The sequence below is a fragment of the Danio rerio genome, chromosome 22 (assembly GCF_052040795.2).
Source record: "Danio rerio strain M-AB ecotype USA chromosome 22, GRCz13ab, whole genome shotgun sequence".
Lineage (NCBI taxonomy): Eukaryota > Metazoa > Chordata > Actinopteri > Cypriniformes > Danionidae > Danio > Danio rerio.
In genome coordinates, this window is record NC_141042.1 from 5045516 (window position 1) to 5064099 (window position 18584).

An 18584-nucleotide genomic window follows, 5' to 3' on the forward strand; every position below is an offset into this window, starting at 1 on the left:
CCGGCAGAGACAGCGCGCAGAAGTATAAATGCACAGCCACGCGCGTTGCCTGCGCCGTGGGTTACGCCGGTCACCTGACGCAGAAGTATAAATCAGGCTTTACAGTGTGCTGCATTAATGCATGAGTAAGGCTTGGTTCAAACCAATCAGCGCGCTCTATTGTACAACTTCATTAATATTTATTACTGTCACAGTGTTTAGATGACTGAGACGCCACGTTGTGTTGGCAAAACAAGCGTGAAGTGTTGCTTTTATAGTTTGCTGCAGTTAAGTTTTGTTTTCATTTTCTCTCTGTGAGAGCACAGCTGGAGTCACGTGTGGATTAACAGTGTACGCGACGCTTAACAACAATAACTTACGTGTCTAAGGAGGATTATTGTTTACCTGAGAGCTGTTCTCATCTGCAAACGCTGAGATCCGGATTCGCTTGTAGTCTCCTCTTAACAAAGACGCGGCTCTAGTTGCTGGTGATTGTCCTGTCTCTACAGATTTGGTAAGTGAGTGACCAGTGCTCTTTGTTTATTCTTTGTTCGTATCAAACTAAGTTAACTATTGCACCGAGTGTAAACATGTTAGCACCACAACCAAACTTTAACCTCGTGTAGGATTTTCGCCGCATTTTGTTACCGGAATAACACACGCGGCTTTTTTGACGCTACCTGTCGTGTGCATCTAAGTTTCCGGGAAATGCTGAGTTTTTTTTTTCTCTCATTCGCCGTGCGGTATCAAACATAGCATGAAAAATACACGCTTAGAGCAGTTCCTCGAATCTAATATCTCGTTTATGGGACATGAATGAATACCTGAATGAAAGAGCCAAACTGCAGTTAAAGTCCACCATTTAATAATTTGGCAAATAATTTGACTACAGATGTCCATGTAAACACCATCACTTTCTCCCGTGTTTGTTTGTGCGTGTCTGTGTGTGTTCACTCTAAAACTCATGCGTGCCCAAATAGACACTCCCACACCATCCCACTTTAGTTCCTCCGACACTCCCCCCTAAACAGAGCTGGACACGCCCACTTTTCTGACTTTTTCCAAAGTAGAGGTGTGAAAACACCCTGCTGAAACGAGGGGGTTTCATGGCCCTTTAAAACCTCATTTTTCAATAGTAGCCTAGTACTTCCCACAAAATAAGACCCCTCTCTTTTTTCCCCTTTGGGCAAATTCTGTATCATGCTCTTTTTGATTCTTCTACTGTATTCCAGTAGTTTTTAATTAATCACACCACCAGCAGCTAGCTCTCTGCATCTCTCACATGGTCACACATTGAAGCTAAGCAGGGCTGAGCCTGGTCCGTACCTGGGGCCTCATGTACGAAGACTTGCGTGGAAATCTTACTAAAACATTGCGTACGCACAAAGCTGTAAATGTGCGTACGCAGAAAAAAATTCAGATGTATGAAACACTGCGTACGCCGAATCTCACGCATATTCTTTTGTACATCTGAATGAACGTGAAACTGAGCGCAACATGCACGAGCACAAAACCCCTCCCTGCCTCCTCCCCCGTATGAATATGCTAATGACTATACTAATGTCAAAACCCAACGAAAAAGCAATGGCAAAAGCAAGCAAAAAGAGAAACTTTGAACAGAATGTGAAATGGAGGTGCTGCTTTCGGAGGTAGACCGGAGAAATGCGGTGTTATTTGCAAGTTTGTTCGGCGGAATTAACAACAAAAGAAAAAAAATAGAGTGGGAGAGTTTAGCTGATGCGGTTAACACAGTTGGGTCTGAACATCGCACTGAGTGCATTTAAAAAAGAAATAGTGTGGTTTATATCTGTAAAATGTTGCAGTACCCTTCGCAGTCTCAGTGGCGCACCTCATAAGAAGCATATGATCACGTACTGACACGTTCGAGCATAAACTCGGCTCGAATCCAGCGTCTGATGAGTTCATTATTCTTTTTTTTCCCCGCTACATATCAGATATTGCCCACTATTTATCACGAGAAAGACAAGTAGGAATCATCAATAAGTTTGTGCATCATATTTTATTTGCACATTTATTGAATGGAAATGTTTCTGATTCACGCATGCAAATTTATCTTCACATAGTGTCTTTATAGCAATGTGCGTGCAGTAGATAGCTCAGATTACATTGGGAAAACAGGCGACCGCTGCAAATTGTGCTTTAATGTTTAGCTGGTCAACTGTATGGTATGGAAACCTTACATACCTACTATATGAACCCTTCTCATACAGCTGCCATTGCAAGGATCAGACACTTTGTAGAGAATAATTTAACACAACTGCCTCTAGGAGTCGCCAATGGAAATAAAACAGACACGCACAAAAAATGTGCGTACGCCTGCCAGAAACCTGCCGTGAACCTGCGCACATTCCCACGTTCAGTTCATTGTTAGTAAATCCAAACGTGAGCTATTCTGAGCGTGAAATCTGGCGTACGCAAAGTTTTTGTGCGTATGCAGCGTTGATACATGAGGCCCCTGGAAGGGAGACCACATGGGAAAGCTAGGTTGCTGCTGAAAGTGGTGTTAGTGAGACCAGCAGGGGGGCGCTTAACCTGCAGTCTGTATCGGTCCTAATACTCCAGTATATTGAAGAGGACTCTATCTGCTTGTTAAGTGGTGATGTGTTGGTGATGTATGTAATACTGTTTCCGGGTCCAAGCCGCCATTTATTTGAGTTAAGAAATTATTTGTTTATGATCACTTCTAATTCATATCACACAATAAAGTTAATTTTATATTAAGTCATAGTGTACACAACAATCTCTGGGCTTGCTGCATCACAAATACCAAAAAAATGAATCACTTTCTGGCCATCGGATATTAGGCATGGACATTTGTATTGCAATCATGATTTTCGAAAGTATTACAGCGCTTTGTAAACGTTTATAATTACCATTTGATGAGTCTCCCAATACAAAATTGAGCGCTTGGACCCGGAAGCCGCTTCGCATGACGTCACACTTCTCAGTGTGCACTGTCTTTTTAGTTAAATCGAGGTTCTGACTCTCTGTAGTCATTAAAAATCCCAGGATGTCCTTTAAAAAAAGAGGTGGGGTTTAACCCTAAGATCCTGGCCAAATTTGCCCACTGGCTTCTGTCCATCATGGCCTCCTAACCATCCCCATCTCCTCTCCACCAATCAGCTAGTGTGTGTTCTGGCGCAATATGGCCGTCGCGTCACCCAGGTGGATGCTGCACACTGGTGGTGGATGAGGAGATTCCCCCTAAAAAATTAGTAAAGCACTTCGAGTGTCCAAAAAAGCAATACGGTTTCTCACAATTGCGAATTTATTTCTTCCAGCTGCCTACTTTGTATAACAATTGTAACTTTTTTATGAAAATTGTATTTTCATAATTGTGACTTCTTTTGAAATTGTCACTATTTCTCATAGTTGCACCTACTTTATTGTGAACATTTTATTGGATCGTTTTCCAGAATCGCAACTTTAATTTATCGTAAAAAAATCGTAATTTTGTAATTGCAAAATTTTGTCACCATTGTGATGCAATATCTTCATAGTTTTAATTTTTGTAAAAAGAAAAGTTATATTTTTTGTCTCACATTGTTAATTGCGACTTTATTTTTCACAAATGTGTCTTTTATTTCTCTGTTATTTTTTTATTGTAGCTTTTTGTCCATCTGTAGTTTTAGAAGTGCAACTTTTCTCACCATTATGACTTGATATCTTAAATATGCAACTTTTCATGTGTCTTGTAATGGCAATATTTTATCTAACAACTGTGACTCAATATCTTTTTCACTTTTTAAAACTTTGCTGTCTCACCATCGTGACTTGCCCCTAATTGCAACTTTTTTTTTTCCACAATTGGATAAAATTGTGTAATTTATATATTTTTAAAAGTTTTATCTATAAAAGTTTAATTTTTTTATGTAGTCTCAACATGATGATAGCAACTTTATTTCTTCACATCTGCTACTTTTATTTATATGCAACTTTTTAGTTGTGACTAAATCATCATCTACAATTCAGAAGTGCAACTTCCCACCATTTTCCCTCGATATCTTAAATATGGAACGTTTTCTTATCTTATTAATTGTAGTTATAACTTATTTTGTAACCTCAATGTTTAATCTCACAATCGTGACATATCCAAGATCTTTTTACTTACTATTATAAATGCAACTCTATTCTTTCACAATCATGACGATTATTTCTTGTAGTTTCTTCATTCATTCATTTTCTTTTAGGCTTAATTTATTAATCTGGGGTCGCCACAGCGGAATGAACCACCAACTCATCCAGCATATGTTTTACGTAGCAGGTGCCCTTCCAGCTGCAACCCATCACCTGGAAACATCCATGCACACTCATTCACACACATAGACCACGGACAATTTAGCCTACCCAATTCACCTGTCCCACATGTCTTTGAACTTGTGGGTGAATCCGGAGCACCCGGAAGAAACCAACGCAAACACGGGGAGAACATGCACACTTATTTCTTGTAGTTGTGACTTATTTTCTAATTTAACCAAATATTCATCTTCAGATTTAGAGATGTAACTTTTCTCAGCCTTATGACTTAACATCCCAAATTTCTTATTTCTTGTAGTTATGACTTTTGTAATTGCAATGTTGACTTACTGTAATATCTTCGAAGTTTTACTTTTTGTCTCTCCATCAAGTTTTCCCCTAATTACAACTATATTTTTTTCACAATCGTGACTTTTATCTCTTTGTATTTGTGATTTGTATTCTAATTTTAACAATATGTTCCTAACTTTTCTCACTATTATGACTTAATATCCCAAATATGCAACTATTTCTTATTTCTTGTAGTTACAAATTATTTTGTAATCGCAATGTTGACTTAATATCTTTACGTATCACCAACATTTTTTCCTAATTGCAACTTTATTTTTCCACAATTGTGAGTTTTATGTATTATTTCTGATTTCTCATGTACTTTTTCTGATATGTGTGTCTTTATTTCTTAATTCCGTCTTAAATCAGGGTCTGCTTGATTCAGCTAGAGCCTCCCAGTACTTCAAGAAACAGCAGCATAAATCTGAAGCTCAACAGTTTCTAATAGCACCCTTGACAGATAACGCTTAACAGCCCTAAATGGCTAGTTCCAGCGCAAAGCACCAATCCTCTGGTGAAAACGGCACCAAACAGCCTCTTTTATGGGTGTGAAAGTCAAGCAAAGCAGGTGTAGCCCGGACAAATGGATGGACAGCCTGGAATATCATTACGGACGTGAAGAACAGATGCTCGACAGCTCGATAACCAGCACATCCTACCTGTACCCACGGTCTGCAGCGCTTCCTGCAGCTGTTTTCTGCCTCGATGCACAAGAACCAAAGGTCAGTGCTGGTATGTTTACTATTTTAGTGCTTAAGGAATATTGTACAGTACGGACACCTAAGAATAAAACTGTAGGCTACCTTCACTTGATTCAAATCTGTTACTCTTTTGGATACAAATTAAGGTATATTTAAGTATGTCAGAAGCTATTGACCTTACATAGTATTTGGTTTTATCCTACTGTGGATGTAAGTGGCCACTTAAGCCCATTTTGACCACTGAATAATGCTATGTATATGCGATGTATACTTGATGTTGCGAGTTATAAAGCGATATATAATTCTGAGAAATAAAACTGCAATTGTGAGTTATAAAGGTCAGAATTCTGAGATAAAAAGTCTTTAGATTATTTACATATTGTAATCAGTTACAGATTACATGACAATTGTATTGTAATTTTGGATTACTTCTGGATTACTTTTGCGCTAACAATAAAGTGATTACAAAAAAAGTCTTAATTCTTTATCTGCAAGAAGAGCCCCAACAGTTTCTTATTAAAGTGCTAAGAAGGTCATACTTCACAATAATAAATCCCATTTTGACCACTGAATAATTTCTGTTCTTTTTTGCAGAATTGTGCGATGTATACTTGATGTTGCGAGTTACAAAGTCAGAATTGCGAGATATAAATAATTTTGAGAAATAAAGTCGCAATTGTAAGTTATAAAGGTCAGAATTCTGAGATAAAAAGTCTTTAGAGTACTTACAAATTGTAATTAGTTACAGATTACATGACAAATGTATTGTAATTTTGGATTACTTTTAGATTACTTTTGCGCTAACAATAAAGTGATTACAAAAACAGTCTTCATTCTTTATCTGCAAGAAGAGCCCCAACAGTTTCTTTTTAAAGTGCTAAAGTGGACATACTTTACAATAAATAAGCCCATTTTAACCACTGAATAAATTATAAATAAATGTTGTGAGACTTTTAATCTCAGAATTTAGCCTTTTTTTTCAGAATTGTGTGAAACGAATGTGCAGTTCTGACTAGTTTTTCTCAGAATTGTGGGATGTATACTTGATGTTGCGAGTTATGAAGTCAAAGAGATATAAATAATTCTAAGAAATAAAGTCGCAATTGAGTTATAAAATCGGAATTCCAACTTTATAATTCACAATTGTGCAATTGTGTTCACATCAGATGCGTCTTGTGCAAATAAATCACGATATTCACACTTAAACAGACGTGTGAACATTTTGAGTTTACTCACTTCATCCTTGCATCAAATTCATTTCACAATAGATGCAGATTCACGTCATGGGCAGAGCTTTTGACTCTACCTTCGTTGCTAAATGGCTAACATGGATTTTATTGAGAGAGTAGCTGTGCTTTATGTGCTTTAGGAAGGCTGAAAAACAGCGTAGATTCGTTCGGCGCCATGTCTGAGTCCACTAGATCCTTGCTCTGTGAGGTGCACCCAGCTCTGTGAGTTCTTTAACTCCTCCAGAAAATATACCCGGATGATGGAGGCTTTAACTGATGCTTCAGATTGAGCCGAGCCCAGTTTGATGAGCTGTTGTCTGGTGCCAGCTGGAGGATTTCCCCCCGGACACCAACAACCGGAACCTAATTCGTGGGAATGGCGTCGCAGGAGGTGTATTTATGTCTTTGCATTGACTGATTCATTTGCACAAATCCCGTCATTCATGCGGCCTCATTCTTGGAAATGGCATCGCAGGACGAATTTTTCGCGACTTTGCATTGACCGCTTCATTCACACAAATTACGTCATTTGTACAAATTGTGTCATTCTTGGCGCCTCGTTTGTGGGAATCGTGTCGCAGGACGTCTATTCGCATCCTAGCATCGACCACTTAATTCACACAAATCGCGTTATTTGCACAAATCGCATCATTCGTGCCGCTTCATTCGTGAAAATCCTGTCGCAGGATGTCTATTTGCATCTTTGCAATGACTTAACATGTAAATCTCGCGCTATTGACAATTTATTCGTGTCTGATGTGAACATGCCATCAGAATTAGGAATTTACAAGTTGAAATTACCAGTTTATAGCATGCAATTTTTACTTTATTTCTCTAAACTTTAAGATATAAAGTCAGAACTCTTAAATTATGGCTTATTAATCTCACAATTCTCACTTTATAATTCGGAATTGCAACTATTTCTCAGAACTCTAATTTTATATCTTATAAATGTTAGTTTATATCTCACAAGTCTGTCTTTATAACTTGCAGTTTCGAGTTTACATCTAACAATTCTGAGAAAAATTGTGTGTTTTAATTGCGCAATTCCAAACCCCAATAACTTTTTTTATTTTTAATTCAGTGGCGAAAACATCCTTCCATAGCTACCAGTTTCCATACATTTATTCATTAATTTTCCTTCGACTTAGTCTCTTTATTCATCAGCGGAATAAACTGCCAACCTATCCAGCATATGTTTTACACAGCAGATGCCCTTTCAACAGTAACCCAATACTGGGAAACCCCCACACAAACTCATTCACACACATACACTATGCCCAACTGAGTTTACTTAGTTATCCAATTCATCTATATAGCACATGTTTGGACTGTGGGGGAAACCGGAGCACCCGGAGGAAACCCACGCCAACACGAGGAAAACATGCAAACTCCACACAGAAATGCCAACTAACCCAGCCGGGACTCGAACCAGTGACCTTCTTGCTGTGAGGCAACAGTGCTACCCACTGAGCCACCGATTCGCCCAGAATTCTGACTTTATACCTTAAATTTGTAAGTTTATATCTCATAATTCTGACTTTATAACTCACAATTTCAAGTTTACATCTCACATTTCTGTGATGAAGTCACAATAACCCTTTTATTTTTAGTTAAAGGGGCGAAAACGTCCTTCGACAGCAACCAGTTTCCAACATTCTTTCAAATATCTTCATTTAACTACTAAAAAAATAAACCAATAAAGCTTTGGAACCACTAGAAACATCAATTTTTGGGTGAACTCTCCCTTTCAATAGATTTCCAATGACTAAGCCTTCGGGCTAATGTAAGAACAACAATATATGAAGTGCTCAAGAGCCGCCCCCCCTCCCTCAGGACTCGTGCTTGTGTGGTCACGTTTGGCGCCTTTGTGTTGAGGGTCAGTTTTTGCTAGGAGTCCATCAGATGGCCAGCTGTGTTTGCCTGTGCTTTGACAACTATGCAGGAAACCCAGCGCATCAAACCCACTCACACCCTCATGCAAACACACGTACTGCATTAAGCTCAAGCATGCAGTCACTGGGAAATAAAGAGTGTAAATAGATTGAATATACAACTTGGGGGGTTTGTTGTTGTTGTTTTTTGGAAATGTCCACAACCAGAGCTGGATAGATTACTTATATTACTGATTACGAATTACATGATAAAGTATTGTGATTTAGATTACTTTTGGATTACTTTTAGATTGCTTTTGCGCTAACGATAAAGTAAATAAAACAAAATGTCCTCGTTCTTTATCTGCAACAAGAGCCTCGACAGCTTTTTAAAGCACTAAGATGGACAAACTTCACAATACTCATACTAATATATCCCGCTGTTAGCGTTTGCTGCTAGTAACACTGAATAAAACTTAACCAAACCTGAATGTTTACTTCAAACAGCACTAAAAAACATGAAATTCACAGCAATTTCGCATCAAAATTAAATATTGATTTTACAAACATACACTGTAAAAAACTTTTGAGTTCCACTCAATCGATTTGTGTTGAGACAGCATGAAGAAATTAAGTTGATTTATTAGTGTTTACAAATTTAAATGGATTGAACACAGAACAATTAAGTTGGCATAAAAAAAGCTAAAGAATTGAGTTGTTTTAGTTTATTAACAGTAAACATCATTTTTTGTCATTGTGTAAATGCAATTCCACTCAACTCCTTCATGTTGTCCCAACACAAATCGATTTAGTTAACATAATCCTTTTGACAAATTTAAGTGGATCGAACATAAAACATTTAAGTTGTCCCTCGAAAATTAAGAATTGTGTTGTTTCAACTCATTTTAAAAAGATGTTGAACTAGCAGCAAAAGCCTTTTTTTTTTTGGTGTATGTAATCATGTAATCCATAAAATAATAACGGAAATCTGATTACAAGCATTTTAAAAAGTCGTTTACACTAATTACAAGTACTTCTTTTTTTTAATCTGATGATGTAATCTAGATATAGATACACAGGCCCGTAGCCAGCCTCGAATAAGGGGTGGTCCTTTTATCTCAAAAAGACCTTTTTGCAGTTATTCTAGCCTGATCTCACAAGGAAATGCAAGTATTTTATGTTTTGTCAGTTTAGTGGCTAGTTCGTACGAGTTCAGTTGTACAAAAATGTACGATTTTAAAAAGGAGGCGTGGCACCCAACCCCATCCCTATCCCCAACCGTTGGGTGATGAACAAATCGTACTAAATTGTACGAATTTAAGTATGTAGTTAAGTCCACTTAATATAAAGTGGGACCAAATTAAGTGCTTTATTTCACAATAAAACAGCTAAATAAGTCAGTTGATTGTGTCAATGTTGAATTTGTCCTTAAACTTGTGGAGCTGCGCATCGATCGATTTACTCTTCAGTGTTTGGACTATCAGCAGTGAAAATTAAGGCACACTGAACTGAACTACAACTCTGCAAACTGGACTGACACGGTTTACATTTACTAGAACTTTTATGTGAAGTTGAACCATACACTGTAAAGAAATGTATTGCTGACTTAACTTTTTTAGTTGAATCAAATTAACTTTTCTAGTCATCTCAATTTACATCAATCAAAATATTCAATTCAATTTATTTTTATTTCTGTAGCGCTTTTACAGTGCAGATGGTGCCAAAGCAGCCTAACATAGAAGATCATAGTAAATTGAAACTGTCAGCTCAGTTTTCAGAGTTAAAGTTTAGTTCAGTTCAGTGTGGTTTAATTTTCACTGCTGAAAGTCGAAACACTGAAGAGCAAATCCATCGATGTAAAGCTCTACAAGTCCCAAACCAAGCAAGCCAGTGGCAATAGTGGCAAGGAACAAACTTCACCGATTGATGAAAATGAAGGGAAAAAACCTTGAGAGAAACCAGGCTCAGTTGAGCACGACCATTTCTCCTCTGGCCAAACTTCTTGTGCAGAACTGCAGTCTAGGCACTGGAGGCAAGAGAATACTGCACATCCGTCTTAAAATATTAAATTAAACCTGAATAACTTTTTAAAACAAGTTAAAGCAATATAAAAACATTTATTGTCTTGACTTTTTGTCATTCTTTTTTTCCACAGTAGTGAGCCTAGGATTTGATAAAAGATTATAATGGCATTCTGTGAATCATCATCCCAGAGTAAATGTTTACATCAAATTTCACATTTAAAGCTTAAAAAATAATGTACTGGACTCTAAAGATTACTAAGCATTGTTAATTAGCTTTTCTTAAGTTTAATATTGGAACATCTACATTGTAAAAAAAATTAAATAAAATAAAAAATCTGTAATTTTACAGTTTATTTACGGCAGCTGGGGTAAAAACTGAAAAATACCAGATATTGAATTACAGAAATTTACAGTAAAATAACAGATATTAAAAGACAGAAATTTACAGTAAAATAACAGATATTAAATGTCAGAAATTTACCGTAAAAAAACAGATATTAAATGACAGAAATTGACATTAAAATGAAGGATATTAAATAACATAAATTTACAGTAAGAAAAAACAGATACCAAATGACAGTAATTTACTGTAAAATAATGGATATTAAATGATAGAAATGTACAGTAAAATGAAGGATATTGAATTAAATAAATTTACAGTAAAATAACAAATATTAACAGAAATTTACAGTAAAAAAGATATCAAATGACAGTAATTTACTGTAAAATATTGGATATTAAATGACAGAAATTTACAGTAAAATAGCAGATATTAAATGACAGAAATTTACCGTAAAATAACAATTATTAAATGACAGATATTTACAGTAAAATAACAGATATTAAATAACAGAATTTTACAGAAAAATAAAATATCAAATGACAGTAATTTACCGTAAAATATTGGATATTAAATGACAGAAAATTACCATCAAATAACATATTAAATGACAGAAATTTACCGTAAAATAAAGGATATTAAATAACAGAAATTTAAATTTAAGGAAGTTTCTGTTATTTAATATCTGTTATTTTATGGTAAATTTCTGTAATTTAACGGCCATTATTTAACTTTTTTTTTTCGGCACTCCAGCTGCCGGAAATAAACCTAAAATTACGAATTTTTTTTTTACAGTGTAAGAAGTGATAACAAACTGCTAAAGTGATAAAAGTCTCCATTAGCTTTTTCATTCAGAAATCCCGATATTAAAGCGGTTGCCTTCATGACCTTTCTACCCACAGGCCTCCAGGGTGGACACGGCTCAAAGACAAAGTCAAGCGTCTGTTTGCTTAGCATTAGCAAGCGCGATCCCGTCAGAGCAGCGGCACCTCAGTGAGATTCCCAGCCGGCTGCTTTGAAGTGGAGGTTTGGGTATTTTTTTTATTTTTTTTTTGCAGGATGGGGGTGAATCTGCTATGGTGAAGCTGAACAGCTGTTACTATAGATGCTCCCTGCTGGGATCATTTTGGGGTTCATCACCTTTCAATGTATCCCTTAGATACAGTTTAAATGATTCGCCCTCCTGTAATTGTTTTCTTTTTTAAATATTTCCCAAATGATGTTGAACAGATTCAGGAATTTTCACAGTATTTCCTATAGTATTTTTTCTTCTGGAGAAAGTCGTATTTGTTTTATTTTGGCTAGAATAAAAGCATTTTTAAAACACCATTTTAAGGACAAAATTATTAGCCCCCTTAAGCAATATTTGTTTTGTATTTGTCTACAGAACAAACCACTGTTATACAATGACTTGCCTAATCACCCTATCCTGCCTAATTAACCTAGTTAAGCCTTTAAATGTCACTTTAAGCTGGACTGGAGTGTCTTGAACAGTATCTAGTCCAATATTATGTGCTGACATCATGACAAAGATAAAAGAAATCAGTTATTAAAATTATTGTTTATACAGGGGGGGGCTAGTACTTTTGACTTTACTGTACATTTAGTGTGACAGGTAATTAGTGTTGTTTACTGTGACATTACCAGTCAAACATCTGGAATAATTCCGATCGTTCACCTAAAAATTTAAGTTTATTCACCATTTAGTTTTGCTCAAGTGGTTCCAGACCTTTATGAGTTATTGAATGTTTGAACTGTTTGAATTGAACTGTTTCCATTGAGTTTCATAGTTGGAAAACAAATACTGTGGAGGTCAATGGCTACCAGCTTTGAACATTCTTCAAAATATTTGCTTTTGTGTTCAACTGTAAAAAGAAACTCAGATGGGTTTAGATCAAGTGAAGGCTGCATAATTGATGACAACATTTTTGTTTTTGGGTGAACTATCCATTTAAAGTTTCTGAAAGAGTTGACCAATCCATGCAATTATTCGATGAGAAATACAGCAATACTGTAAATAATAATTCAAATTTGAAGCATTCACCCAAAAATGAAAACTTACTCGCCATTTATTTTCCCTCATTTGGTTTTAGACTTTTATGAGTTTTATTTTCTGTTGAACACAGTTATGAAGGGTGTTGGAAATTTGCTGATATTTGGAAATTTTGAAATGTTGTTTACCATTGACTTCAATAGTAGGAAAACAAATACTGCGGAAGTAAATGGCTACCGGTTTTCAACATTCTTGAACTTTTTGTTTAGTTGGGCTTCAAATTGGATTAAGATCAAGTGAAGGCTACTTAATTGATGACAATTTTTTATTTTTAGGTGAATTATATCTTTAAATTTTCCAAAAGATGTGACCAATCCACGCAATTATTCAATACTGTCAATTTCAGATAACCATTTGAAGCATTTCAAAATTATCTCAAACTATGCTCATATTTTTCTTGGATTCATAATATTTCATTGTATTCATATTTATATGCTGGGGTCATTTTAGGGTCATTTTACTGGGACATTACCAGTCAAACATCTGGAGTGTTTCTGATTTAAAGGCACAGCTCACCCAAAAATGAAAGTTTATTCACTATTTACTCTCGCTCAGGTGGACCTTTATGAGTTTTTAAATGTTGAATTATTTCCAAATTGTCTGTAACTATGCTCATACTTTTCTTATATTCATAATATTTCATTATATTCATTACTTTTGCTAGTATCATATTAGGGTTCATCAACTCCTAATCAATTTGACAGGTCATGAGTGTTGTTTACTGGGACATTACCAGTCAATTGTCTGGAATATTTCAGATTTAAAGGCATAGTTCACCTAAAAATGAAAGTTTATTCACTTTTTATTCTCGCTTAAGTGATTCCAGACCTTTATGAGTTATTGAATGTTGGAAGACTGTTACAAACTGGTTGCCATTGACTCCCATAGTAGGAAAACAAATAGTGTGTAGGTCAATGGCTACCAGTTTTCAACATTCTTCAAATGATCTTCTTTTGTGTTTAACAGAGGAAATCAAGTGAAGGCTGAATAACTGATGACAAAATGTTTATTTTTGAGCGAACTGTCTCTTGCAATTGTCAGATGAAAATTACAATAATACTGTAAATTTCAGATCACCATTTGAAGTATTTCAAAAATGTCTCGAACTATGCACATATTTTTTTCTTCTATATTTCAAATTTCAAATTTGAATTTAAACATCGGAATTTTGGGCGAGGCAGTGGCGCAGTAGGTAGTGCTGTCGCCTCACAGCAAGAAGGTTCTGGGTCGCTGGTTCGAGTCTCGGCTCAGTTGGCGTTTCTGTGTGGAGTTGGCATGTTCTCCCTGCCTTCATGTGGGTTTCCTCTGGGTGCTCCGGTTTCCCCCACAGTCCAAAGACATGCGGTACAGGTGAATTGGGTAGACTAAATTGTCCATAGTGTGTGAGTGTGTGTTCCCCAGCTGGAAAGGCATCCGCTGTGTAAAAACTTGCTGGATAAGTTGGCGGTTCATTCCGCTGTGGCGACCCCGGATTAATAAAGGGACTAAGCCGACAAGAAAATGAATGAACATTGGAATTTTCAGCATTTTATAATTCATTTTTGACGTGAATCTTTGCAGTTGTGTATTTTTATCCCAGCCCATCGTGATTTAACATCTTAAATATGTCATTTTTATCTCGCCTGTGAGATCAATTCTCAGTTGCAGCTTTATTTTTTACAACAGTCATTTATTCTCATAGTTGTGACTTTTTTTCTAATTGAAATGTTTTATTTTACAATTTATTTTATCACAATTTTATTTTATCTTGCAGTTGACTTTATATTTTATTCGTTAATTTTCCTTCGGCTTAGTCCCTTATTCATCAGGGGTTTCCACAGTGCAACGAACCACCAACTATTCCAGCATATGTTTTGTGCAGCAAATGTACTGGACCCACTACTGGGAAACATCCATACTCACTCATTCACACACCATGGCCAATTTAGTTTACCCAATTCCTCTATAGCGCATGTGTTTGGACTGTGGGAGAAACCGGAGCACCCGAAGGAAACCCATGTCTACGCTGGGAGAATATAAAAAAACTCCACACAGAAATGTCAGCTAGGCTAGCTGGGACTCAAACTAGTGACCTTCTCGCTGTGAGGCATCAGTGCTACCCACTAAGTCACCATGCCGTCCTTTAAGTTAACTTAATTGTTTTTACAAATTTAAGTGGATTAAACGAAAGAAAATCTGTTATAAAACTTAAAAATTGTGTTGTTTCAACTCATTTTAAATACGTCAATCTGAAAAAGCAGCAGTTTCAGAATGAGACCTTCAAATCTCGAGCTCTAAAAGCACAACATTTAAACACGAACACTTCATTCAGGGAGATTTTCGCCGCATCAATATTAGCAAGATTAAGAAAACAGCCATTGTTTCAGAAGGTGTGTGGTCTCTGAAAGCAAAGTCTCATTCAAACATGCTCTCGGGCCATCTGGTAGTGGTTGAAAGTTTGGCTTCTGATTGCTCTGGAAGCCACAGCAAAAGCCCAGTGCAGCATGGGATACATTTAGTAGGGCACGGCCACTTACGATGAGAGAGGAATGCACTCTTCCTCCGCGAAACCCGCTCTCGGACGCTCATTTTTCAAGCCCATGCCTAAACAGAGTCTGCGCTGTGTTGAGTTTCAGTGCGGCTCGTGTTCAAATGACCGAATTCCAGAGTCAGACGTTTTGTTGAACGGGTTTGAGCTTTGAAAAGCGCATGAGAAAACTGCAGAAGTGGTGGGAAGCAACCAATTATAAATACTCAGATTACTCGGAGTAGTTTCCTCAGGAATTAAGAAGTTTTAAAACTACTTATTTGGTCACAACTGCAGACTGTTTTCGATGTGAAGTTTCAATCTCAGTTAAATTGCTTCAGTCATTACTTTTTATATTTCAAAATTTCACTTTATACTACCCAATATACTCACCGGCCACTTTATTAGGTACACCTGTCCAACTGTTTGTTAGCGCAAATTTCTATTCAGCCAATCAAATGGCAGCAACTCAATGCATTTAGGAATGTAGACATGGTCGAGACGATCTGCTGCAGTTCAAACCCAGCATCACAATGGGGAAGAAAGGTGATTTAAGTGACTTTGAACGGGGCGTGGTTGTTGGTGCCAGATGGGCTGATCTGAGTATTTCAGAAACTGCTGATCTACTGGGATTTTCATGCACGACCATCTCTAGGCTTTACAGAGAATGGTCTGAAAATATCCAGTAAGCGGCAGATCTGTGGCCACAAATGCCTTGTTGATGCCAGAGGTGAGAGAAGGCAAGACTGGTTCAAACAGCTGATTTTGAGGCAACAGTAAGTCAAATTACCACTCGTTACAACCAAGGCATACAGAAGAGCATCTCTGAACGTCAAACCTTGAGGCGGATGGGCTACAACAGCAGAAGACCACACCGGGTGCCACTCCTGTCAGCTAAGAGCAGGAAACTGAGGCTACAATTCACACAGGCTCACTAAAACTGGACAATAGAAGATTGGAGAAACGTTGCCTGCTCTGATGAGTCTCCATTTCTGCTGCCACATTCGGTTGGTCGGGTCAGAATTTGGCGTTAACATGAAAGCCTGGATCCATCCTGTCTTGCATCAGTGGTTCAGGCTGGTGCTGGTTGTGTAATGGTGTGGGGGATATTTTCATGGCACACTTTGGGCCCATTAGTACCAATTGAGCATCATGTCAACACCACAGCCTACCTGAGTATTGTTCCTGACCATGTCCATCCCTTTATGACCACAGTGTACCCATCTTCTGATGGCTACTTCCAGCAGGATAACGCATCATGTCATAAAGCTTAAATCATCTCATACTGGTTTCTTAAACATGAAATGAGTTCAATGTACTCAAATGGCCTCCACGGTCACCAGACCTCAATCCAATAGAGCACCTTTGAGATGTGGTGGAATGGGAGATTTGCATCATTCCGACAAATCTGCAGCAACTGTGTGATGCTATCATGTCAATCTGGAGCAAAATCTCTGAGGAACATTTCCAGTGTCTTGTTGAATCTATGCCATGAAGGATTGACGCAAATCTGAAGGCAAAAGAGGGTCCAACCCAGTCCTAGTAAGGTGTACCTAATAAAGTGGCCGGTGAGTGTATGCTGTATTTAAAGGCAAAATGTGCATTTGTAAGCATAAATCTTCAAGCTTTTTGTGTTTCAAAAGTATATATATTATATACCAATGATACAAATTGATTGGTTATATTGCTGGTTAAGAGTCCACCTTGTCTTATTGCATTATAGGATGTATATTAAGCTAAGTTCCAGACTTGGACCAGGTATATGTTTTAAAACTAGCGTCAGCATAAACCAATAATGATTCAGAGGAAGCATTCTAGACAGAGCAGGATATAGATGAGGCGTCCTGCTGAAATGCTGTTGATTTGGGGTTTGAGTTGTCGATTGGACCTTTTGTTGCAGAGCAGCATCTCAATGTTTTGTGTGTTTGCTAATGAGGCGCTGATTAGCCCCTTTCATTAACAGCTGAGGTAATGCTAACGCTACGGCTAATCAAATTAACTTAGCATAATAAACATTTAAACCCCATTTGATTGAGTCGCATGACCTACTTCCCATCCCGTGTAGCACAGTAACCAGACTCCTAGAGGTTTATTATTATTTGACGTGTTCTTAACATGTTGCTATCCACTTGCTAGGGTATTTAGAATCATTTAAACATATTGAAACTGTTCGTCCTTTCAACATGTTACTACGGAGTTGATATGGTGCTTAAAGTGCTTTTTAACTTACTTCTGTGTGGTTGGTAGGTTGATTAAAGATGTCTTAACACTCTAGCAACCACATAATAATATGTTAAGGCAGGGGTCACCAACATGGTAAGCTTCTTCATCTAATATAGAAGTAATCATTTAAAAATGTAAACATTTGCAGAGATATATAAAAATAAAGTGTTGCACATTGATACATTAAATCTTCACCTGGATGAATATCATTAATTATTACCAAAAACATAAAGTATAGTTAAAAGTAAATTGAGCTAATGGGTTATTGGAGAAGTGTTTATCAAACTGGTAGCCCTCCACGTTAATCGGTACCCAAGAAGTAGCTCTCAGTTTCATAAAGGTTGGTGACCCCTGTGTTAAGGCATCTCTAATCAACTTAGCCAACACAAAGAAGCATGATAAAATTCTATTCACCCTAGCAGCCACATATGAACATGTTAAAGGTGCAGTAGGGGATCTGCCACAGTGCTAGCTTGTTAGCATAAATCTCTGAAACACAGTCCCTCCCCTGCCATCCAAAGCCACGCCTCCTAAAAAACAGGAGAGCGCGCACCTTAAAGATGACAGCAGAACCCTCACTCATGTGTTGAGCTAAAGCTAAAGCTTGGCCGGCGGCATGCAAGATTTACACTCATCATTACTAAGCCATACTTACATGCTATTTCTGACCGAGAGTCGCGGTAAACAATATTGTGAGAGTGTCAAAGGTCGTCATTGTTTAAAAATGAACCAATGTAAATATATAAAACCAACTTCACCTCAGTAAAGCAGGCTACCCTACTGAAAAAACAGCTTAAACCAGCCTGGGCTGTTTGGCTGGTCGACCAGGCTGGTTTTAGGGGGGTTTTGGCCATTTTCAGGCTGGTCATAGCTGGTCTGGCTGGGAGATGACCAGCTAAAACCAGCTTGACTAGCCTAGCCAGGCTGGGAGCCCAGCCAAAACCAGCTATGTCCAGCTTAAACCAGGCTGGTCAAGCTGGTTTTAGCTGGATTTAGCTGGTCATTTTCCAGCCTGACCAGCTAAGACCAGGCTGGAATTGACTGGAA

At 37.4% G+C, this 18584-nt stretch overlaps 1 protein-coding gene across 2 annotated transcripts in view; it reads left to right on the top strand.

Moving 5' to 3' along the window:
- Positions 1 to 305: 305 nt before the first annotated feature.
- The window catches only part of cers4a (ceramide synthase 4a), a 57753-nt gene continuing 39474 nt past the window's right edge, over positions 306 to 18584 (top strand). The window contains exons 1-3 of one of the 2 annotated variants that reach the window (XR_015521054.1): positions 306 to 493; positions 4191 to 4264; positions 4957 to 5309. The gene's annotated coding sequence lies outside the window, so the exon portion shown is untranslated. Of the gene's footprint in view, positions 494 to 4190; positions 4265 to 4956; positions 5310 to 18584 lie in introns of those variants that run through there. The other variant, XM_087302341.1, reaches the window with a different exon arrangement.